The sequence below is a fragment of the Podarcis tiliguerta genome, assembly GCF_965153285.1.
Source record: "Podarcis tiliguerta genome assembly, chromosome: 4".
In the NCBI taxonomy this organism is placed as follows: Eukaryota; Metazoa; Chordata; class Lepidosauria; order Squamata; family Lacertidae; genus Podarcis; species Podarcis tiliguerta.
In genome coordinates, this window is record NC_139537.1 from 9,079,409 (window position 1) to 9,103,452 (window position 24,044).

General features: G+C 46.1%; 1 protein-coding gene across 2 annotated transcripts in view; it reads right to left on the reverse strand.

Moving 5' to 3' along the window:
• The window catches only part of PAK1 (p21 (RAC1) activated kinase 1), a 103,144-nt gene that overhangs the window by 61,534 nt on the left and 17,566 nt on the right, over window positions 1-24,044 (reverse strand). The window contains exon 2 of one of the 2 annotated variants that reach the window (XM_083436544.1): window positions 23,034-23,095. The exons of the other annotated variant lie outside the window; for it this stretch is intronic. The gene's annotated coding sequence lies outside the window, so the exon portion shown is untranslated. The remainder of the gene's footprint in view (window positions 1-23,033; window positions 23,096-24,044) is intronic. 2 annotated transcript variants of the gene reach the window in all.

The following is a 24,044-nucleotide window of genomic DNA, read 5'->3' on the forward strand; positions in this document are numbered from 1 at the left end:
TTCCTCCGATTTCTGCAAGCAACGGCCCTGGCTTCAGCCAACCGGCAGAGGTGCAGAGACATTATTCTCTTCGCTGACATCCCTTCCCAAGAGGGCTGCTTGGACGGAGCTGAGCGTTTCTAATTATAAAGCACCTCACTCAGCAAAACCCTGTACCCCGCCATTCACTGAAAGGCTATCACTGGGCAGGCGCCCAGCATTTCTGAGCCTCGCCTGTCAAGGGAGGCTTCTCTCTCCAGCTAATGTTTTTGAAGCCTCGCCCCGGCGGCCTTCCGTTCAGAGGAAGGCATAACGCAAGGTCCCTGCTGCAAAAACCAGGTAGGAGAACGAGAAACCGTATGTCAGTCTGCAGTAGCAGGAGAAAAAGCAGGGATTGGAGACCATCTTCACTCTGCATAGATTGAGCGGACGAGACCAAAGGCTGCTTCTGCGCAAGCTGTAAATGTTAGGGGCAGATGGGGCTCATCCACCTGGGAAGGGAACCCATTTAGCAGAAGGAAAACACTGATCCTAAACTTCCACTGCCTTGTGGATATCGCCCTACGTCAACCCTACGAAAACCCGGAACTGAGTCCCTAAGGCGGTTGGGTGGCGCCTTGTGGGCCTCCTTCCGGCATCTTCTGCAGCCAAGCTCGTGCCAAACGCCTTGCTCTGCTTTCCTTTGGACTACAAATGCATATTTTTATTATGTATTTTAGGGTTTTTGTGTTGTAATTTTATGTTGTGAACTGCACTAGGATCTACAGATCTACTGAGTTCTACAGATAAAGGGTGCTATACAGAATGAATGAATGAAGGAATGAATTTGTGAGGCCAAAAGGGGAGTCTTGTCATCTGGGCAGACACACTGCCCAGCTTGCGCCCCAGAGAGGTCACTTTGCTGCTGCTTATTCAGCGGTTTAGCTTCACCTCCAGAGGTGCGTTCCACTGTCTCTCGAGGCAGAATGATAGCAGCAGCAACAACTCTGCACCTGACATTCCTGTTTATTGGGTGGTGGCTAAATTTAATGAACCACTAAGTCTACTTTTTCCTTCCAGAATCAATGTGTGGGTGGGTGTTGATAGAGATAGATGATAGATGATAGATAGATAGATAGATAGATAGATGATAGATAGATAGATAGATAGATAGATAGATAGATAGATAGATAGAGATAGATGATAGATAGATAGATAGATAGATAGATAGATAGATAGATAGATAGATATAGAGATAGAGATGAATATGTATATGTGTGTACAGACACACACACACAGAGTGGTACCTTGGTTTAAGAACAGTCCTGTTTACGAACTATTCAGTTTACGAACTCTAAAAAATTGGAAGTACAGTAGTTCCTCGGGTTACATACACTTCAGGTTACATATGCTTCAGGTTACAGACTCCGCTAACCCAGAAATCTTGCTTCAGGTTAAGAACTTTGCTTCAGGATGAGAACAGAAATCGTGTTCCGGCGGCCCGGCGGCAGCGGGAGGCCCCATTAGCTATAGTGGTGCTTCAGGTTAAGAACAGTTTCAGGTTAAGTACGGACCTCCGGAACGAATTAAGTTCTTAACCCGAGGTACCACTGTAGTGTCCCGGTTTGTGAACTTTACCTTGGTCTAAGAACGAAATCCAAACGGTGGAAGGGCTCTGGTGGCGGGAGGCCTCATTAGGGAAAGCACGCCTCGGTTTAAGAATGGTTTCGGTTTAAGAACGGACTTCTGGAATGGATTAAGTTCATAAACCAAGGTACCACTGTATATGAGAGAAACCAGTATGCTCCAGGACTTCATTCTGCTGCTGTGATAGGCTAGACCAAGGCTGAAGATCCTGTTGCTGAGAGATGTAGTTCAGCAACATCCCAAAGGCCAAAGGAATTTTGCCACAGGTCAACCTGTCTCTTGATGCTGCAAGCCTTCGTGACATTAACCCCACAAACATTTTTCCTGCTTTGGAGCAGAGCAAGCGAGAAAGGAGGAGAGACACCAGGCAGTTTCCCTTTCACATTTTTGTAGACATCAAAGGAAAGAAGATTCCCAAAAAGTTAGCAAAACTTGCAGGCATGGGGCACCACTCCTAATTGGTGCCTAATTAATTAATTGCATTTCATTAGTTATAACAAGTCCCTTTAGCTTTGCATCCAAGCTGGCTTTTGATGTTTGGAGAGGCTGTGAGAGCCCGAGAAGATCGAAAGAGCTGAAGGAGGAATTATTTTTTCAAAAAATCTCCCTCAAAAGCTAACTTTTCTGTTAAAATTTTTCCAGGGGCTGCTCATTTTCAAAAATCAGAGCCAGGGAATTGCTGGCCAGACGACTGAGCTTTTGGGGGTGGGCAAAATCTCAAAAAAGGAATTTTTGAGCTATTTTTAAGGAAATTCATCAAAATCCAGACTTCCATATGTCCATTTTTTCCCAGATATTTCCGCGATTTCCGCGTGGACACGGCTTCCGAATGCAGTACAGTGGTACCTCAGGTTAAGTACTTAATTCGTTCCGGAGGTCCATACTTAACCTGAAACTGTTCTTAACCTGAAGCACCACTTTAGCTAATGGGGCCTCCTGCTGCTGCCGCACCACCGGAGCACGATTTCTGTTCTCATCCTGAAGCAAAGTTCTTAACCTGAAGCACTATTTCTGGGTTAGTGGAGTCTGTAACCTGAAGCGTATATAACCTGAAGCGTATGTAACCTGAAGTGTATGTAACCTCAGGTACCACTGTATTCCGACTTTGTCTGAGAAATTCCACACATAAGACAACCCTAGCTAAAGATAAGAAAACTCAAAAAGATTGTGCAGGCTGTGTCAACACAGAAGCATATTTTTCATTTTGGAAGCACTTATATGCTATGTAATATTTCAACAAACTCTCAGTAGCGCCTACAAGTCTACTTAGCTCAGTAGCATCTAGCAGCGTTCAAAACTAACCGGGCACCCGTCTCATACTGCAACAGGCAATTGGCCTTTTCTGAGAAAGTGAAGATGTCTGGTCGCCAGGTCTGGCAACTAACATCTAGATGGAGTATAGCATCTAGATCAAGGGAAGTAATAGTGCCACTGTATTCTGCTCTGGTCAGACCTCACCTGGAGTACTGTGTCCAGTTCTGGGCACCGCAGTTCAAGAAGGACACTGACAACCTGGAACGTGTCCAGAGGAGGGCAACCAAAATGGTCAAAGGCCTGGAAACGCTGCCTTATGAGGAACGGCTAAGGGAGCTGGGCATGTTTAGCCTGGAGAAGAGGAGGTTAAGGGGTGATATGATAGCCATGTTCAAATATATAAAAGGATGTCACATAGAGGAGGGAGAAAGGTTGGTTTCTGCTGCTCCAGAGAAGCGGACACGGAGCAATGGATCCAAACTACAAGAAAGAAGATTCCACCTAAACATTAGGAAGAACTTCCTGACAGTAAGAGCTGTTCGACAGTGGAATTTGCTGCCAGGGAGTGTGGTGGAGTCTCCTTCTTTGGAGGTCTTTAAGCAGAGGCTTGACAACCATATGTCAGGAGTGCTCTGATGGTGTTTCCTGCTTGGCAGGGGGTTGGACTCGATGGCCCTTGTGGTCTCTTCCAACTCTATGATTCTATGATTCTAACTAACATCTCCATCTAGCTAGCTGGCACTGCTGCCATGCCGTGCCAGTCCACTGGTTTGTGGGGCAGCACGGCAACCTAAGTAATGCCTCTTTTGGTGTTGCACTGCTGTGCAAATCAGCTGATCTGCGGGAAAGTGCAGCAAAAAAAAAAAGTCGTCTTTGAGTGCTGCGCTGCCACAGATCACCTGGCTCAGACAGCACCAAGGGACACATATATCGCACCTAGCTATTGACCAGCATGTTAAAAAGCAGAGATATCACCTTGCCGACAAAGGTCTGTATAGTTAAAGCTATGGTTTTCCCAGTAGTGATGTATGGAAGTGAGAGCTGGACCATAAAGAAGGCTGATCGCCGAAGAATTGATGCTTTTGAACTATGGTGCTGGAGGAGACTCTTGAGAGTCCCGTGGACTGCAAGAAGACCAAACCGATCCATTCTGAAGGAAATCAGCCCTGAGTGTTCACTGGAAGGACAGATCCTGAAGCTGAGGCTCCAAGACTTTGGCCACCTCATGCGAAGAGAAGACTCACTGGAAAAGACTCTGATGTTGGGAAAGATGGAGGGCACAAGGAGAAGGGGACGACAGAGGACGAGATGGCGGGACAGTGTTCTCGAAGCTACCATCATGAGTTTGACCAAACTGCGGGAGGCAGTGGAAGACAGGAGTGCCTGGCGTGCTCTGGTCCAGGGGGTCACGAAGAGTCGGACACCACTAAACAACAACAACATAGCATCGTGGCTAATACATTGAGCCATGAACCAGTCAGCTCCTGCTTCAAACCTCACCTCCACCATGAGCTCGCTAAGGGCTTTGGGGCAAGCTGCAATAATGCTCGGTAACTTTACAGGATTGCAGCTAGATAATGCATGCATGTTAAATGCTTTGAAAGTGCTACACAAATGATAAGTAGCGTTATTAAGTATGAATTACAGAGCGGGAATCTCTTGGGCTCCGTGGGTTGAAGCCAAAGGTCCATGGAGAAACATGTGTTTCTTCCCAAGTTCAGCAACTGTGATCTCCTGTTAAAATAGTAGCAGTGAACAGAGGTCTGAATGGAACCATTCTGGCAAGTGTTAGAAATTAGCCAGGCACATTTTGCTACTGGCGCGGGTCCAATTGTGATCACATGGAGATCTCTGGATGCCAGGATTTTGACGGATATCTCCATCGGGATGGCCTCTCCAGTTTTCTTAAGCAGGTCAGCAGAAGAACTTATTTATACGATACGATAATCTTTATTGTCATTGTCTCATACAGAACAACGAAATTGAAAAAATCTACATCAGAAATTCAAAAACAACAAGCCTGCTATTCCAGCTATCCCCACCTGGTTAACCCCCTAAAAACTCTGATACCCCATAATTAAATACATCATCATCAATCTTTATTACGGTCCAGAGACCGTAGAGAGAGCCAGTGTGGTGTAGTGGTTAAGAGCAGTTGACTCGTAATCTGGTGAACCGGGTTCGATTCCCCGCTCCTCCACATGCAGCTGCTGGGTGACCTTATGCTAGTCACACTTCTTTGAAGTCTCTCAGCCCCACTCACCTCACAGTGTGTTTGTTGTGGGGGAGGAAGGGAAAGGAGATTGTTAGCCACTTTGAGAATCCTTCGGGTAGTGATAAAGCAGGATATCAAATCCAAACTCTTCTTCTACAAAAATTAAATACAATATACTCCCATAGAGACTACCTTACACTGCGCTTAAAACCAAAACCTCATTTGGGTAGAAACTGTTTCTCAGGCAGCTTGTCCTAGTCTTTATAATAACCCTGTACCTTCTTCCAGAAGGCAGAAGCTGAAAGAGATCATTTCCGGGGTGCGCACTATCCTGCGCTATCTCTGCAGCTTTCTTATGGCACCTGGAAGCATAGATTTGATCCAAGGTGGGAAGAGTGCACCCAATTATTCTCTCCACAGTCTTTACAACCCGGGACAGCGTTGTTTTTTCCCTGACCGTGCAGCTCCCAAACCACACACACAGACCATAAGTTAATACACTCTCCACAGTGCAATGGTAAAATGCCATCAACAGGTCCTTTGAGAGATTGTTTTTCCGGAGGATTCTCAGAAAATATAACCTCTGCTGTGCTCTCTTCATCAGGTCTTTGCTGTTTCCTCCCCAGGTTAGGTCATCTCTCAACTCCATTCCCAGAAATCGAAACACCGAGATTGCATTTACATCTCACATTTTTCTCCAAGGAATACGTGGTTCTTCCCCCTCCTCAGATAATTCCTACAACGATCCTGTGGGGTACAGCTAAGAGGCTATGACTGTTCCAAGGTCACCCAGTGAGCGTCAAGTCTGAGTGGGGATTTGAACCCTGATCTCCCAGGTCCTAGTCCAACACTCTAACCACTACACCACACGGGCTTCCTAGAGTCCTTCTGCTATGGGGCAGCTCTATAAATTAAGAAGGGAAATAAATATGGGGAAAGCAAAATGTCACTTAAGACTCAGCTATACAGCTGCAAATAAAATGTTTAAAATGTGCATTATACAAATGTAACACTAGATGGCAATGGTGAGCTATGGAAAATTCAGTATATTTTTTTAAAAAAAATTAAAAAAGTATTTTCACATCGGTTTTTTTATATGTGTCTAGTTTCCACCTTAGAGAAGGAGCTCAAATATTTCCCTGCCAGCTTGAATTTGCTTTATTCTGGATTGTTTTATTGGGTGTTTTAATGTGTTGTAAACCGCTTTGAGTTTTTCCTTTAAAATATATAGTATAGAAATGAAATAATAATAATAATAATAATAATAATAATAATAATAATAATAATAATTTTTTATTTATATCCCGCCCTCCCCAGCCGAAGCCGGGCTCAGGGCAGCTAAATGAACAACAACAAGAATAACAACAATTTAAAAATTCACTGCAAAAAGGGTGCCTAGACATTCTATTGTGGTGACTGTAACCTAGATTTAAGGTGCCATTTGGTGATTACCTGATATACCTGCATCTCAAACACTGCATTTTGGGTAAGGTATCGCCACCTTTCAGCTGCTATGCATCAAGACTGAAGATAAAGGATCTCTTATCAATGGCTGTAGCACTAAGCACCATAGAGCTAAAATAAAAGGTAACATCTCCGATTGTAGCGCTGTGGTGCTGAGCGCTAATATCAGAGCTAAAATCTTTGCCTACACTTTCACAGTCAACTCTCAAAGAGAAGCCAGCATTTCTCTATTCTCCGACCTTAGCGCCATGGTTGGAGACAAGCTTCTGCTTAGTGGTAAAAGGCAGCAGCAGAGGCTTATCTTAGCGCTGTGAGTCTACAGCACTAAGATCAGAGATAAGCCCATTTCCTATGGCTTGAAACGACAATTGATGCTAGACTCCAACTCCTGTCGTTCCTGACTATTGGGCAAACTGGCTGGGGCTGATGGGAGTTGCAGTCCAACTGAAGGAATGGGTTTCCCAAACCCAAAACTGACTGTGCAGGCACCAAAATCCCTATTTTTCCTTAGCTAAAATCCATTAACTTGAGCTCTGAGTCAATGTATAAACAAAAACCCGGTTGTATAAACAAGTGCTCAGAGCCCTCTCCTTTATCAGGTCGTGACGGCAAGGATGACCTTGGCTGTTTCAGTGGAGTAGGGATGACATGTCTAGGTCTTATCTTACGTCCTGATGCACAGACCTAGTCCGGGAACAGTGGCAGAGTGTGTTCTTGGAGTTGGTGACCTCTTGCTCCAAGATAAGAGTAGGAACAGGAATACCGTTTTATGGTCAGAAGTACAGGAAGGAAAACCCTTTTATGGTTAAGAATACCGGAGCAGGAACATATGTGATGTCAACCTGCATGTATAGGCTGACGTGGCTGGATTCCTGGGGAAGGAGGGAGAGGGTACCTGGAGGATATATATACTGCATGAAATTTCTCTTTCTTTGGACTTGCTGTGGACTGACCACGCAAGTGCCTTTCTGCTGTTCCGGAGAGCAGAAATAAAGAACTCTTTCTCTGAACCAACCCTCGGTGTCATTTGACTTCCTTCCTCCTGTCCGGGAGCAACGCAGACCCAATCAGTGAACTCCAATAAGGCTACACCACAGCATCTGGAGGTTGCACCACAAGGGAAAAAACCATTTTGGGGCTGCAATCCAGTCTGCACTTACTGAAGAGTAAATGCTGAACGCAACAGGACTACCTTCAGAGTTTGTGCACCTAGAATTTCATCACTGGACTAATTATTTTTCTCCCACCTAGAAAACATTCCCTATCGCAGCAGAGTCAATGCGGCTGAAAAGATATAGAAATAAATTCAAAAGGACACAGAAGAATAGGAAGACCCATATTTTGCAAAGATACATCAATACCAGCGAATCCTTGTTAGCTTCGGCAACCTGCGGTTCTTATTATCATTTGACCAAAAAGAACTGCAGTTTCACCTGGGAAAGGACAGGCTCCCTCCTAGTCTCCGAGATAAATTTGGAAATAGAAAGAGGCCGCATACTCTCATTATAAAGCCAGCACATTTCTGAAACCTACGGCGTGGCAGAGCCGCCAACCCAAGCGCTTTGCTTGTCGACAGACCCATTGTTGGAGCTTTTTAAAACTGGATTAAGATTTTGTTGATTAATTGCACCCAGCAAAGCTTGTTGTCTGATTTAATAGCATTTCATGGAAGAGGAGGGAACCCGCAAAAAAAGAGAAAAGCCCTCTTCCTTTTCTTCCACTGCTCTGACAGCATTTATCTATTATGTATTTACTGCCGTTACGTGAGATACGATTCAAACAGCTCATCCTTTGCCCTCCAGCAAAGAGGGAATAGCAGAAATCCCAGCAACGAGTTCTCCCATCACCAAAGGGCCTCGCTGCGTTGTTTTCACCAAATGTACTGAAATGCTTCCTGGAATGGAACCATCCACCATGATTAAAAACGGATGCGTTGTAAAAGTGGTGGTATAGTGCAATGGTTAGAGTGCCAGACCCTCCTTACTCGTCACCAGAACACAGGGATTATCTCCATCAGTTTTGCTGTGACAGACCAGCACCTTCAGGCCTCCTCTCCCTCAGCTGTCACCTGGGGGGAGCCATTCCAGCAAACTCCCTCAGAGGGAGAGATGGGAAAAGCAGGGCTCACTCACCCCGTCATCTTTGCCAAAAGCTCAGCTCCATCAGACACCTCCTACCCCTGAACTGAGCCAGCTGGTCATTATAAGAACCATTTCGGAATTGGTGCCCGAGTTTGGTTTTTTCCTCTTCCCTCCCTGTACCTTTTTCCTTGTGTGGCATTCAAGGAATCCTGGTTTCTTTTTCTTGGGATGCTCTGGGTTCTCCTCCCCATCATATAGGAGGGAGCATCAGTGCGTAGACCGTTATCAGATCCATGCATTGCACTGTGTCCTCCAGCAATAGGAAGCCGCTGCCACCATGAAAGACACACACTGTTGCCTCTGGCCTCACCCGCAATTAGCATTCAGCTCCAGGGAATGAGGGCATTGGGCTTTAAAGGTTCACCCCACCCTAGTTTAAACCCACCACATTTGCCTCGGTTAGGTGAAAGGGTGAAAGGGCAACCAACCGGTTGATTTCAAATCAAAGGAGGCATTACTGGTCTCTTGCATGCAACTGCAAGGGAGCACACAATCTCAAGACTCGCGCACAAAATGCTAGATTAAGGTTCAGTATTACATCCGAATGCACTGGATAGAAAATGCATTTGTTCTTTAAAGAACTGCAGGTACTGTGAAGGCAGAGGCAGCAGAGAAGGCATCAGGAACCAACTTTAGCGCTGGAGATTTTAGGAGGGGAGAAAGAGACTTCAGCCAAGTTAATGTCTTGTGCCACTATTGCATAAAGCTGGGAATTACCGTATTTTTCGCCCTATAGGACGTACTTTTTCCCCTCCAAAAATGAAGGTGAAATGTGTGTGCGTCCTATGGGGCGAATGCAGGCTTCGCGCACCTCTCCGCAAGCAGCAGGAACCAGCGCTGGGCTCCCACGGCTTGCAGAGAGCTGCCTGTTTGGGGGCTGGGGTTGGGGGAAGCTCGGGCTTCCCCCGCCCCAACCCCGCGCCTAGGGGGGAAATAATTTTTTCCCCTTTGTTTCCCCCCCAAAAAACTAGGTGCGCCTTATGGGACGGTGCATCCTATAGGGCGAAAAATACGGTAAAAGTTGCTTCAAAACAAAAACAAAAAGAGCTTTGGAAAGAGACCACCATGCAGAAACAGAAGAGCTATTTTCATTTTACCTGGAGATACCCTGCCGGGTTTAAAAGACGCCCGCTTCTTGGGTGAAAAGCAATGACAAACCTAGACAGCATCTTAAAAAGCAGAGACATCACCTTGCCAACAAAGGTCCGTATAGTTAAAGCCATGGTTTTCCCAGTAGTGATGTATGGAAGTGAGAGCTGGACCATAAGGAAGGCTGATCGCCGAAGAATTGATGCTTTTGAATTATGGTGCTGGAGGAGACTCTTGAGAGTCCCATGGACTGCAAGAAGATCAAACCTCTCCATTCTGAAGGAAATCAGCCCTGAGTGCTCACTAGAAGGACAGATCCTGAAGCTGAGGCTCCAAGACTTTGGCCACCTCAAGAGAAGAGAAGACTCCCTGGAAAAGACCCTGATGTTGGGAAAGATGGAGGGCACAAGGAGAAGGGGACGATGGAGGATGAGATGGTTGGACAGTGTTCTCGAAGCTACCAGAATGAGTTTGACCAAACTGCGGGAGGCAGTGGAAGACAGGAGTGCCTGGCGTGCTCTGGTCAGGGGGTCACAAAGAGTCGGACACGACTAAACGACTGAACAACCCTGCCGGGTTGGGTTAAAAGTGCTCCAGCTACATATACTTGAAAAAGAAAAGAAGGCTTTTGCAACACAAATAAGCTGAAGCTGGAGAATGACCTTTGCCAATCTGGGGGTCCTCTGGGCATTTTGGATGAAAACTCGCATCAGCCTCAGGAACTCAGGATTAACTGTAGGATAACTTCCAGAACTTCCTGAACGTTGTCTAAATGCTGCTGAGCGACGATGGCCTACGTTGCCTCTCTTTAGCCAGAATTACATAACCTCGGCGCAGAATTGAAAATAAGGACACATACAGTGGTACCCCGCAAGACGAATGCCTCGGAAGACGAAAAACTTGCTAGACAAAAGGGTGTTTCATTTTCTGAGGTGATTCGCAAGACGGATTTTCCTAAGGGCTTGCTTCGCTAGACGAAACAGCCCTGCCTCTCGTGTCATGGCAACGGTCACTGCACGCACGCACGCTCGCTTCCCCGCTCCTCCGGCTCCCTCCCACCTGCCGGCTGCCTCGCGCCGCTGCCCACCGCCCTTGCGCGCTCCTCTCAGAGAGCCGTTGCCGCCAACAGCCAGCGTCGCGTTCCTGAGCCCCGCCGCCCTCCAGCAGCCGCGTCGCACGGTGGCCACAAGGCGCGGGTGAGTCCGAGGTACTGGCTGCGGCAGCTGTCCTGCTTCTCCCTGCCCCTCCCCGCCGTTGTTAGTGTTTAACTGCAGTGGTGCTTCGCAAGACGAAAAAACTCGCTCAACGAAAAAACTCGCGGAACGAATTAATTTCGTCTTGCGAGGCACCACTGTACACAATATTCTGGAGGGAGATGGATTCTTGGGCATTCTCCTACAGGAAAGTTGCTGCACTTGAATACATTTCATATCATGAGTTGGACGCAAATGTTGGGTTGAATTCAACGGTGCCCTTCTCCTGATGCAAGGTTTCTTTTAGCTCAGGGTAGGGAACCTCAAACCCAGAGGGCAGAATGAGGCCAATCCTTCCTCTCTCTGTAGTCAGCCCTCAAGAATTTCTCTAGACAGGCGTGGTATGAAAAGGTATCGTTCTTGGCAGTTTCGGAGGAGTTGAACCAGAAAGTGCAATTATTTAGGGTGGTGAGGGGGGAAAACCCAGATTTTAGAATTTTTTGGCCTGATTTCATTGATTATACAACAAAACTGGAATATCTAATGAAATACCATCCGGGTTTACATTTTTATGTGGGTCTGGATACATTTGGTGGGTTCAATGAGTTACAATTTATTAGGCATTTTCGTGAAGCAATACAGATAACAATCGTCTTTTTATTTTGTATCAAATTAAAATGTGCAGTTATGATTAATTCCACTCACAGTTGTCAGAGTTCCCTTTGTAGAAGAGGATTGACTGCTAAACCGCTTGTGAAGATTGTAGCACTGCAAGGGGAATAGGGGGTGTCCACTCTCAGCACCTTTAACACACTATAGTTGCCAGGATTATTGCAGGATGGCATGAGCGTTTAAAGTGGTACAATACAGCTTTAAATGTACAGTGCAGATAGGACTTTGGCCTTTTTTGAAATGGTAAGATTTCACCGTCTTGAATTTTTGCATTTTTATTTTCATTGAATTTTGTATTTGTGTGTTAACTTCTGTGAGCCAGCTTGGGGACTTTCCTGCTGAAATAAACTCTTAACAATTAAGGATCACTTGCATTATTGGGATTGCAAACCTGACACAGCTCCAGGTTTGAGAATAAAGATTTTAGGTGACCCTGGTGCTATGTTTTAAATTGCTTCCCTATTGGCTGATACATAAGTTATTTAGTAGGTAAAGGACCCCTGGGCGGTTAAGTCCAGTCTAAAGCGACTATGGGGTTGCGGTGCAGGAGCAGTCACCATTAGGAAAAAGAGGTTGGAATAGGCCAACGCGGACTGTCCCTGGATCAAATGACTTTTGTTCTTTAAGTTCTCACAGTTCTTAACCTAGCTCAAGACTGCCATCTGAAGTAGCCAGTTTTTTTAACTGAGAATCGATCACAGTCAGTCCATCAGTTGAAAAATATGACTTTAGAGCCGTCTTACCCAAAAATGGCAGCTAGGCATTCCGTTTTGGCAACTGTCACCTTGGTCTGAGGAGCCATTTGTCGCCCGGCTTATACATCTGAGTTCCTAACTTTGGCTGTGACCAGCTCCCCTCCCTGCTGTCTCCCAGAACCAGAAGAGGCGTGAAAAGGGCAGGGGAGAGGCTTCATGCAGGCGCAGTCTCATATTGCTTGGGCAAACCCTGGAGAGGACGGGACTTTTCAGTCTTGGCAACTGATGCATGGGGCAAGACCCAGCAGAGATGAGCTGCTGTGCTCATCATGTTTTTGTTAGTAAAGAGCTGGCCGGCTCACTCTTTGACAGTGTGCATAAAACTGCCTGGGCCACACGCACCACAGTTCTGTGGCATCTGAAAGGCAGGGCAAGCAGCGACTGCGGCCCTCAAGCCTAAACGGTTAGTCACCGCTGCTTTTAATCGGAGACACATGGAGATGAGATGGGAACCTTTCACGTGCCGCCAAGCTGTGCCCCCCCCCCCCAATTTCCTTCGACAAAGACTTCCAGAGCAGAGGTGCCTGGACACAGCGAGGGACGAGCTCCATACAGGGCAGGGGGCTATGAAAAGAGGGCACACGGGTAGGTGTGTCATTTAATCCCGTCGTATATTTTTTAAGGTTTTAGCGCAGGATTCCTCCCCTCCCCAAACACGCCCCTTGCTTGCCGTCCACCCGGCCCGCACAGATGTATCGCCAGCCGCATGCATTATGCAGGAGCGAAGAACGATCTGCAATTCCAATGAGCTGCGTTTTCCATCACTGGCCTTCGGCACCGAGCGCCGTTCCTGAAGAACGGAGCGAAAATCAAACGTGCGGCGGGGAGGGGCGGCTTTGAGAGGAGCAGCATGGCAGGCTGTGCGGTCCTCACCCCCAAGATATACGTCACTGCGCTTTGCAAAGATTCCCCCCCCCCCAAGAACTGCTGACAAAACAACCGTAAAGGGCACCCCCAAAAAAATCTACACGGAGGGTTCGCGTCTATCTTGATCATGCAGCTAGACGATTCACGTGGCAGGCAAGTCCCCCAACGGAGAACAGCTGGCTCTCTGCGCCCGGTGCTGAGGGGAGACGCTTTCCATCATGTCATCAGGAACAATCCATCAACTCTCAAGTGCCTCATTAAAGGCCTTTGGAGTCGCATGATTCTCCCCAACAGTCAAACTGATAAAGACGGAATCAAAGAGTGACAGATAACGCAGGCGAGATGTCTCCCCTAAGGCCACCAATATGGATGTTTTTAAAGCCACGTCAGCAGGATTCTAATTTCCGTTCAACATAACCTGGGTGGCAAGCATAACTCCCTTGTGTCTCATCCCCAGCTGGAGCCAAGGCAGAGTTATCTAAAGCTCTCCACATCCATCTCTGGTTCCCCTTTGATGCCTTCCTGAGAATCAAACGTGGCACTATTATTATTATTATTATTATTATTATTATTATTATTATTTCTTTATATACTGCTTGATGCCAAAATAGCGTTCTGAGCCGTGTATGTGTATGAAAAGCCGATTATACAAGCAATAAAATATAAATTCAGGTTGTAAGCCACCCCGGATCCGGCCCAATTGCCCTCAGGATCCAGCCTGCAGACATTCCACAGATTGGCGATTCTCTTTGTTATTTTTTTTTTATTTAATTGCCACCACCATTTTTTTCGGCGCCATATTCCCCCCCCCCCCACACACACACCTCCTCCCTCCTCCCACACATACGCAGTCCAGCCCGCCACAAGGTCTGGGGGACGGTGAACCGGCCCCCTCCAAAAAAAGTTTGCTGACCCCTCTTGTAAGCACTTCGGGACAGAGACCTACACATTTCCGTTGCTTGCATTAATTTGCAGAAGCGCTGTGTACATTGATGGAAGCAGTGTGGTGTAGTGGTGAGAGTGTCAGACTAGGACCTGGAAGAGCAGGGTTCGAATCCCCCACATGGCCGTGAAACTCAATTGGTGAATCTTGAGCCAGTCACTGCCTCTCAGTCTAACCTACCTCTCCGGGTTGTTGCGGGGGTTAAATGAGATGGGTGAGATAGAACCATGTACGGTTACCTGAGTTACTTGGAGGAAAAGGGTGGGATATAAACGCAATAAACAAACGAACTGCAAATAATCCGAATTATGCCACACAATTGCGAGACTTAGTATCAAAGTCCAGAATCTACTACCCTGAAAAACTTGAACCCAGGGCTTTGAAGTTTATAGCTCTTACGGATACAGAGACTATACAAAATATCACATACGGACAACATCTGATCATATTTTTGAAGCTACAGGAAGACCCATCGGGATTCCCAGTAGCCCAAGGATATAATTTTGGTGTTCAGCGAAGGTGGTTGTTCCAACACAAGCACAACACAGCATGCAAAAGATGCAGATCTTTGCAAAATTGATCAGCTTGCATAATTCATCAGCATCACGAAATCTGGAAGAATTTGGGTTCTTTCTGAAGCACGTGCACAGCCCTCTGTTTCCGCCATGGTCCCAAGATAGACATTATTGTGGTCATCTGCAGCGAAGAGTCTCTGTGTGAACATCTGCTTGCATATAGTTTCTGTGCACACCCAATTGTGCCAAGATGCCCGTAATATGTAGAAGGGTACCTAGATTATTAGACATGGGGGAAATGTGGCAGCTGTTCCAAAGAACTGCAAAATTTCTACCGGCTAAAAATACAACTAAAAACCAGGGGTTCCATTAAGCTTTTGATACTTCGCTTGAAAGGGAATATGGTTCTCGTTAGAGATGCTGTCAAAACATGCGGGGCTCAGGCCCAGGAACAAATTTAAGGGGTTTGGGTAATAGTCGCCTCATAGTGAAGACAAACATTAGAAGGTCCTCAGTTCTTCTCTGCCTCAGATTAAAATCAGAGATGGAGAAGGCTGCCCAATTTATCTCAACCCATCCAACCAACCTCAGAATGGTTGGTTGGTGTTAAAAACTCATATATGAGGAAAAAGAAGGCACCTTTTAACATATGTGGTAGACTTGTAAAGCAATAAAAGAATTCGGGGAAATGATATATAATGAACTGAAAAAAAATGTTTAAAATAACTTTTTCTTTTAAAAAAACCAAAACCCCAAAGCTTTTCTTCTAGGAATTCTAGGTGCCGAAATACTAACAGATCAGAAAAGACTATTTATGTACACAACCACTGCTGCTCGGATGTTACTAGCCCAGAGATGGAAAGAAGACAGAGTTTTTACCACACAAGAAGGGCAGATTAAGTTGATGGACTATGTCAAAATGGCAAACATGACCGGAAGAATCAGAAATCAGGAAGACCAAAACATTAATAAGGAATGGGGGGAATATATCATTTACCTTAAAAACCATTGTTAAACAATTAAAATTATTAGTAGGCTTGAAATAATACTTGTAGTTTAACGCTGAATTATGGTTGTAATGGAAATTTAACAGATTTAATAAAGTAGATGCAAGAAGAAAAGGTTAATTAAGGACCCACAAAGGGGAGGAGGGAATTCCAGGGGAATCTACAGAATTCTCTTTTTGTTTTGATTTTTTGACAATTGCCTGTAAATTTCAGAATTTGAAAAACTATTTTTTGAAAGAAAGGAAGGAAGGAAGGAAGGAAGGAAGGAAGGAAGGAAGGAAGGAACTCGGATATATACCGTATTTTTCACTCCATAAGACGCACCTGACCATAAGACGCACGTAGTTTTTAGAGGGGAAATGCAAGAAAAAAAATTCTTTAAAGGGAGCTCCCTCTAGCTGTTCTGGCTTCTGGCTTAGCCGCGGAGCCTGCATTCGCTCCATAAGACGCACACACAATTCCCCTTACTTTTTAGGAGGGGGAAAGTGCATCCTATAGAGCAAAAAATACGGTAAGCTAGGCGCCAAATGGCTGCTTAAACCAAGTTTACAAGCTCGGCAAAGGGAAGGGCGAAGCAAGGTGAATGGAGGCGGAGGGCAGAGGATAGGGGGGCAGCGAGTGCCATAGATAACTCAGCTTGCTCACTGCAGACCAATAAAATTTGACTGCAGGCCATATTTGGCCCACCGGCTGGCATTCACCACCCCTTGTCTTCCAGGAGATGAGGCACCTACAAGCTCCTCTAACTCAGGGGTCACCAACCTAAGGCCCATGCGCCAGACGCGACCCATGGGGGTTGTTTGATCGGCCCACAAGCTGCCCCCGAACCGAACTGCCCGCTCACATGCTGCGCTAAACCGGCATGGGGACTCGCTTCTGCGGCGCCGGAAATCACGTCTGCGCACGCACAGCCGCCATAAATCACAGGTGCGCTCACTCATGCGTGTGCGCAATCCGGCCCACAGAGGGATCTCTGCAGAACCGATCTAGCCCAGGCAAGATAAACCTTGCCGATCCCTGCTCTGTCTCCTTCCCTGTCTACTGAGTGGCACACCCAGAATCCTGATTCTTATAGCTAGGGCTGGGCGATGTATCAATACATCCAAAATTGGTTTGAAGTTCACATTGTGGAAACAGTTTCATAATACAGAATGGTACCTTGGTTCTCAAATGCCTTGGTACTTGAACAACTTGGAATCCAAACATTGCAAACCCGGAAGCAAGTGTTCCGGTTTGCAAACCTTTTTCGGAAGCCGAACATGCTCCATTTTGAGTGCCATACTTCCGTTTTGAGTGTTACGTGAAGTGTTTCCGTTTTTGCTATTTATTTTGCGTTTCTGCTTTTGAGGCTTTTTGTTAAGTTGTGGGTGAACATATCAGACGACACAGCGATTCTTCAAACAGCTCTTGTTTATTCACAGGCCAGAACAGAACTGAACTGAAGCCTTCAGCCAGTCTGCTTATATAGAGCTCCACTAGAACGCAACAGTAACCATTTTTTGTAACTATCCAATCACTGAACGTCACTTTTGATCCCTTATTTGCACATGTGGACCTGAACTATCTACAGTATCCCCCTGCTGGCCCAGGGTGAGAACTTCAGTACATAACATTTTTTTGTTTTGTTTCTGTGACTGTGCTGAACCCAGTTCAGCTACTGACTGATAGACTGTGTGACTGCAGTACATTGTTTATTGCTTTCATTTTATGGATCAATGGTCTCCTTAGATAGTAAAATTCATGTTAAATTGCTGTTTTAGGGGTTGTTTTTAAAAATCTGGAACGGATTAATCCGTTTTGCATTACTTTCAATGGGAAAGCGCGCCTTGGTTTTGGAACGCTTTGGTTTTGGAACGGACTTCCGGAACGGACTAAGTTTGAGAACCAAGGTACCACTGTATTCAATGTGGCGATACCTTGCGAATCACGATGAGTGCGCATGGGTGCCAGAGGAGGGCTGGGGAGTCGGAGAAGCAGGCAGGGAGGGGTGTCTCTGGGAGTTGGCAACCCCACACCCTGGCCCTAGGAATGCTTTTGCCAAAGCAAACCTCGCTGAGTTGTTCCACACTAAGCCTGCTTCTGTTCTGCCTTCGCTTTCACATCATGCCCCAAAGCCCAATCGTAGCCGCAGGGATTCCCGAAAACCATTTCCCCCGGATTAGGCAGCTAAATCACAAATTAGGGAGCTCCCTCACACAAGCGCAAATCAAATCTCGCCAGCTGTCAGGGAAGTTTAATAACACGAGGGGCGAGAGAAAGCAGCCTTTAAAATTGGCCCGGGGGGAGATATTTTGACAGCTAGTCTTTTGAGGGCACTGAGGTATGAGTGAATCACGGCAGAAGAGGACTGCAAGGGTTGAAATGGCAAGCCTGGGGTGCAAAGGAATCGGGGGGAACACCTCTGTTCACAGATCTCTGGGCTTCTCAAATGCCCAGAGGAGTGTTGCTTAGGCTACGGATGAATGCGCCGATTTCAACCGAAGGGCGATGCAAGAATGGGCAGGAGAGAGAGGGGAACAGACGTGTTTTTTCGTGGAAATTTCCCCACCACTTTAAATCACCGGTCAGCAAACTTTTTCAGCAGGGGGCCGGTCCACTGTCCCTCAGACCTTGTGGGGGGCTGGACTATATTTTGAAGGGGGGAAATTAACGAATTCCTATGCCCCACAAATAACTCAGAAATAAAAGGACACATTCGACTCATGTAAAAACACGCTGATTCCCGGACAGTCCGCGGGCTGGATTTAGAAGGCGATGGGGCCGGATCCGGCCCCCAGGCCTTAGTTTGCCTACACATGCTATAAACACACAGTGTTTGACTACAATTTGGTGAATGATACAACAACAACAAAAGAGGTACTCTTTTGGTTTTATGTGCTGTATAGATGTCAGAATTTTGCCTCGTTGTTTAAGAGCTTTTGAACTAAAGGGGAAGGTAAATAACATTTACCGTATTTTTTGCTCTATAAGACTCACTTTTTCCCTCCTAAAAAGTAAGGGGAAATGTGTGTGCGTCTTATGGAGCGAATGCAGGCTGTGCAGCTATCCCAGAAGCCAGAACAGCAAGAGGGATTGCTGCTTTCACTGCGCAGCGATCCCTCTTGCCGTTCTGGCTTCTGAGATTCAGAGTACTGTATTTTTTGCTCTATAAGACTCACTTTTCCTCTCCTAAAAAGTAAGGGGAAATGTGTGTGCGTCTTATGGAGCGAATGCAGGCTGCACAGCTATTCCAGAAGCCAGAACAGCAAGAGGGATTGCTGCTTTCACTGCGCAGCGATCCCTCTTGCTGTTCTGGCTTCTGAGATTCAGAATATTTTTTTTCTTGTTTTCCTCCTCCAAAAACTAGGTGCATCTTGTGGTCTGGTGCGTCTTGTAGAGCGAAAAATACGGTATATAGCACACGGTGCACTTCCTATTCAAATAAATGCAAATCTCTACTTGGGGATTAATTTCATCGGGACACTTGTAGAAATGTTTTGAGACATGTCAACTCGACAGCCTGCCACTTTGCTTGCATTATTTAGATTTCAAGGGGCGGTGGTGGAAATAAGACCCTGAGAACTATTAACACATTAAATTGATGGTGCATAAATACAGTATATGTGCTTCTGGGGAGTAGTTGCCTGAATAAAATGGTTTATCCTGTACTATATCCATTTATTCATTGTGCTATTAATTAAACGCTTTTAAGCTGTGCATTTATAGCATGGGTAGGCAAACTAAGGCCCGGGGGCAGGATGTGGCCCAATCACCTTCTAAATCCAGCCTGCGGACGGTCCGGAAATCAGCATGTTTTTACATGAGTAGAATGTGTCCTTTTATGTAAAATGCATCTCTGGGTTATTTGTGGGGCATAGGGATTGATCCAAATATTTTTTTTCAAAATATAGTCCAGCCCCCCACAAGGGCTGAGGGACAGTGGACCAGCCCGTTTGTTCAGTCGTGGGTTGACATAGCAGATGACAGCGATTTCTCCAAAGCAGCTCTTTATTTTGTAAGCTGGAACAGAACTGAACTGAGGAGCTCAGCCAGCCTGCTTATATAGAGCTACAGAACAATTGTAACTGTTGCAACGTTCTAAAACTATCCAATCACTGAACGTCACTTTTCGATCCTTCATTTGCATACAAAACCATCCAATCACTAAACGTCACTTTCGATCCTTCATTTGCATAACTATCTACAGTATCCCCCTGCTGGCCCAGCGTGAGAACTTCAATACATAACACCGTTGCTGAAAAAGTTTACTGCTTTAGGAAGAACTTTCTGATGGTTCAACAGTGGAACGGTCTCCCTCGATTTAATACGATTCTATTGAATGTAAGGGCCTTTCCACACTTACAGTGGTGGCTGGTGAGGTTTCCCTCTAACTCGGCAATTCTATGAAAGAGATGGTTTTGAAATGTTCAAAACTATCAACAATTTTATCTTCATTGCTTTTGTAAACTGCTTTGAGGTACAGTGGTGCCCCGCAAGACGAATGCCTCGCAAGACGGAAAACCCGCAAGACGAAAGGGTTTTCCGTTTTCAGAGGCGCTTCGCAAGACGAATTTCCCTATGGGCTTGCTTCGCAAGACGAAAATTGACGAAAATTTTTGAGGGTTTTTTTCGCTCCAAAACCCCTTTTTCTGAAGCGCTAATCCCTTAAGCCTTTAATAGGCGTTAATAGCCCTTAAACTGCCAATAGCGCTAATAGCGCTAATCCGCTAATGGGCTTGCTTCGCAAGACAAAAAAACCGCAAGACGAAAAGACTCGCGGAACGGATTCTTTTCGTCTTGCGAGGCACCACTGTACTGTTTTTACAACCAAGTGCTATATGAATTGTATGAAATAAATACACACAAAACCACACCATTTTTCATTTCTGAACACCCTGGTCTGACGGAAGACTCCTGTATGAATCAGCAACTTTGCATTCTTAAACACACAGACACTGTTTCCCTCGCTTGGCCTATTCTGCTGCACCAAGAAAAGCTTGCTAAGACTTTTGAGTTAATTTCCACCCCCTTCTATACATTGTGTGCCTATTCGACACAGATATGACATGCAGCCTCTTACGAAATTGTTCCAGTGCAGATTTATCCCGCCAGCTACGGTCGCTAAAGGAAATCCCCGGTGTGCGAACAGAATTGGATGGGATCAAAAATGCAGCGCTCGACAGATTCTCTAAGCAAGACCCCCACCTACCCGACCCCCCACCCCCACCCTGCCTCGCCCCTGGCAATCCCTTAGGGCACATTTGCCTCTCCCAATATAGATTTCTGGAATGGGGTTATGCAAAACAGCTCCTTCTTCACTCTTAATTAATATATAATTCACATGCCCCCATCTCTGAAGGCCGCTGGGAAGATGACATCAATCAGAGATAAGTCGTTTGCAATTTAAAGATAATCTTTGGGGTCAAGCAGCATAACGTTAGTCAACTATCCTGGGGGAAACAGTCTACACTAAGGTGGGGGAGGGCGCCAATTTTTCCCCTCCCCAAGAGGAAAGGAGCTGGAAGGGGGTGTATTTCATGTCAGGAGCTCGTCCTACACTTGAGTAGGACCCTGGCAGAGACAGATGCCTGACTGGCATGTTCTCTCCCTCCTTGCCTGTCACATGACGGTGTATGTTTTGACTCCACAGAGTGGGAATTGACGGAGACAGGATGTTTGCATTACTGTGTTCTGTGAAGGGGGACTATTGTCCTTTGTTCTTTTTCTCTTTGCTGTCGGATGCTAGAGAGAGAGGGAGCCATGTTGCAGTGCTCCGTGTGTGTTTATATGTAAATAAAGTAGATTAGCCAAAATGCTGAGTTGCTGAGGTCTGTTATGCATGATATGCAAACTCTGTGGATTCCTAAGTGTGCCAGTGTCGGTTGGCATCAGTCGTTGTGATGTTTGGGCAGAAGAAAGCTTTTGAAGCTCCCGAACGATCGACCAGGAGGGAGAGAACATGCCAGTCGGGCATCTGTCTCTGCCAGGGTTCTACTCGAGTGTAGGCTTAACTCCTGACAGTCCCTTCCAACTCTTAAGATTCTACAGTGGTACCTCGGGTTACCAAAATGATCAAAGGCCTGGAAACGATGCCTTATGAGGAACGGCTAAGGGAGCTGGGCATGTTTAGCCTAGAGAAGAGGAGGTTAAGGGGTGATATGATGGCCATGTTCAAATATATAAAAGGATGTCACATAGAGGAGGGAGAAAGGTTGTTTTCTGCCGCTCCAGAGAAGTGGACACGGAGCAATGGATCCAAACTACAAGAAAGAAGATTCCACCTAAACATTAGGAAGAACTTCCTGACAGTAAGAGCTGTTCGACAGTGGAATTTGCTGCCAAGGAGTGTGGTGGAGTCTCCTTCTTTGGAGGTCTTTAAGCAGAGGCTTGACAACCATATGTCAGGAGTGCTCTGATGGTGGTTCCTGCTTGGCAGGGGGTTGGACTCGATGGCCCTTGTGGTCTCTTCCAACTCTATGATTCTATTCTATGATTCTATGATTCTAGGTTACAGACTCCGCTAATCCAGAAATAGTACCTCGGGTTAAGAACTTTGCTTCAGGATGAGAACAAAAAATCGTGCGGCGGCGGTGTAACAGCAGCGGGAGGCCCCATTAGCTAAAGTGGTGCTTCAGGTTAAGAACAGACCTCCAGAATGAATTAAGTTCTTAACCCAAGATACCACTGTATATCAGTTATATTTTACCTACACAACTGGAAGCACTATGATACCACCTTAACAGCCATCGCTTCCCCGAAAGAGTCCTGGAAAGTGTAGTTTGTTAATGGCGCTGATAGTTGCTAGGGGACACCCACTTCTTTCAGAGAGCTGCAACTCCCAGAATGGTTTAACAGCTAATACCTCTTCTGATTGGGCCTGATGTTTATTTTTTTTTATCGGCGGGGGGGGTGGAACGGAGTGGCTGGAATCCTGAAGAGCAGAACTTTCGGACTGCAAACCGTTTGTTGCTGGTTCTGCTTGCAATATTCTAGCACTGATGAAAGGAGACCCAGGAAAAAAGAACAGCTTGCACATAAATAAAACAGCCTCCCTTTTGCTCTGATGCCTTTGGAGCGCTCCGAATGGAGAATCTTACTGTTCAAAAAAAGAGGGACAACTGAACCAGGAATAACATAAGCAGGTGCTTTGGAATTTTTAATAACCTTTTTTTCAAAAAACAAAAAAACCTTGCTTCATGGAGATCAGCTTCTGCCAATCACAGCTGTTTCACTGTGAAAGCTCTTCCTGCTGACTGAGGAGTTAAAGGCCCCTGTCCCCAATCAAACATTCAAACCCCCGCAGCCGAATATAATAATTAAGACACGTAACTTACTGTCCTTGCAGAAACTTGAAACAGATGGTGTCTCGTGCCAAAAAGGATGGAAGGAAAATGAGCTGGGGCGGAAGAAAACAATTTATTACTACTGCCTAAGCTTTAGATCGGCAGGTTAATCAACTAGAATGCAGAGTTGAAAATGGAAGATGGTGGACGCTCCTACATTGGAGGTTTCCAAACAGAGTTTGGGTGCCCTCGTGTCAGGGTGCTCTTTAGCTGCGATTCCCACATTGCGGGGGGTTGGTCTAGATGACCCTTGGCTCCCCTTCCAACCCTTTGTTGTTTAGTCGTTTAGTCGTGTCCGACTCTTCGTGACCCCCTGGACCAGAGCACGCCAGGCACTCCTGTCTTCCACTGCCTCCCGCAGTTTGGTCAAACTCATGCTGGTAGCTTCAAGAACACTGTCCAACCATCTCATCCTCCGTCGTCCCCTTCTCCTTGTGCCCTCCATCTTTCCCAACATCAGGGTCTTTTCCAGGGAGTCTTCTCTTCTCATGAGGTGGCCAAAGTATTGGAGCCTCAGCTTCAGGATCTGTCCTTCCAGTGAGCACTCAGGGCTGATTTTCTTCAGAATGGATAGATTTGATCTTCTTGCAGTCCATGGGACTCTCAAGAGTCTCCTCCAGCACCATAATTCAAAAGCATCCATTCTTCGGCAATCAGCCTTCTTTAGGGTCCAGCTCTCACTTCCATACATCACTACTGGGAAAACCATAGCTTTAACTATACGGACCTTTGTCGGCAAGGTGATGTCTCTGCTTTTTGAGATGCTGTCTAGGTTTGACAATGCTTTTCTCCCAAGAAGCAGGTGTCTTTTAATTTTGTGGCTGCTGTCACCATCTGCAGTGATCATGGAGCCCAAGAAAGTAAAATCTCTCACTGCCTCCATTTCTCCTTCCACCCCTACATTTCTATGATTCTACGTTAGAATGAAGGCCAACCAAAAGCAGTAGGGCTTACTTCTGAGAGTACAATACGATTGCAGCCATACAGAGATTTCGACTAGTG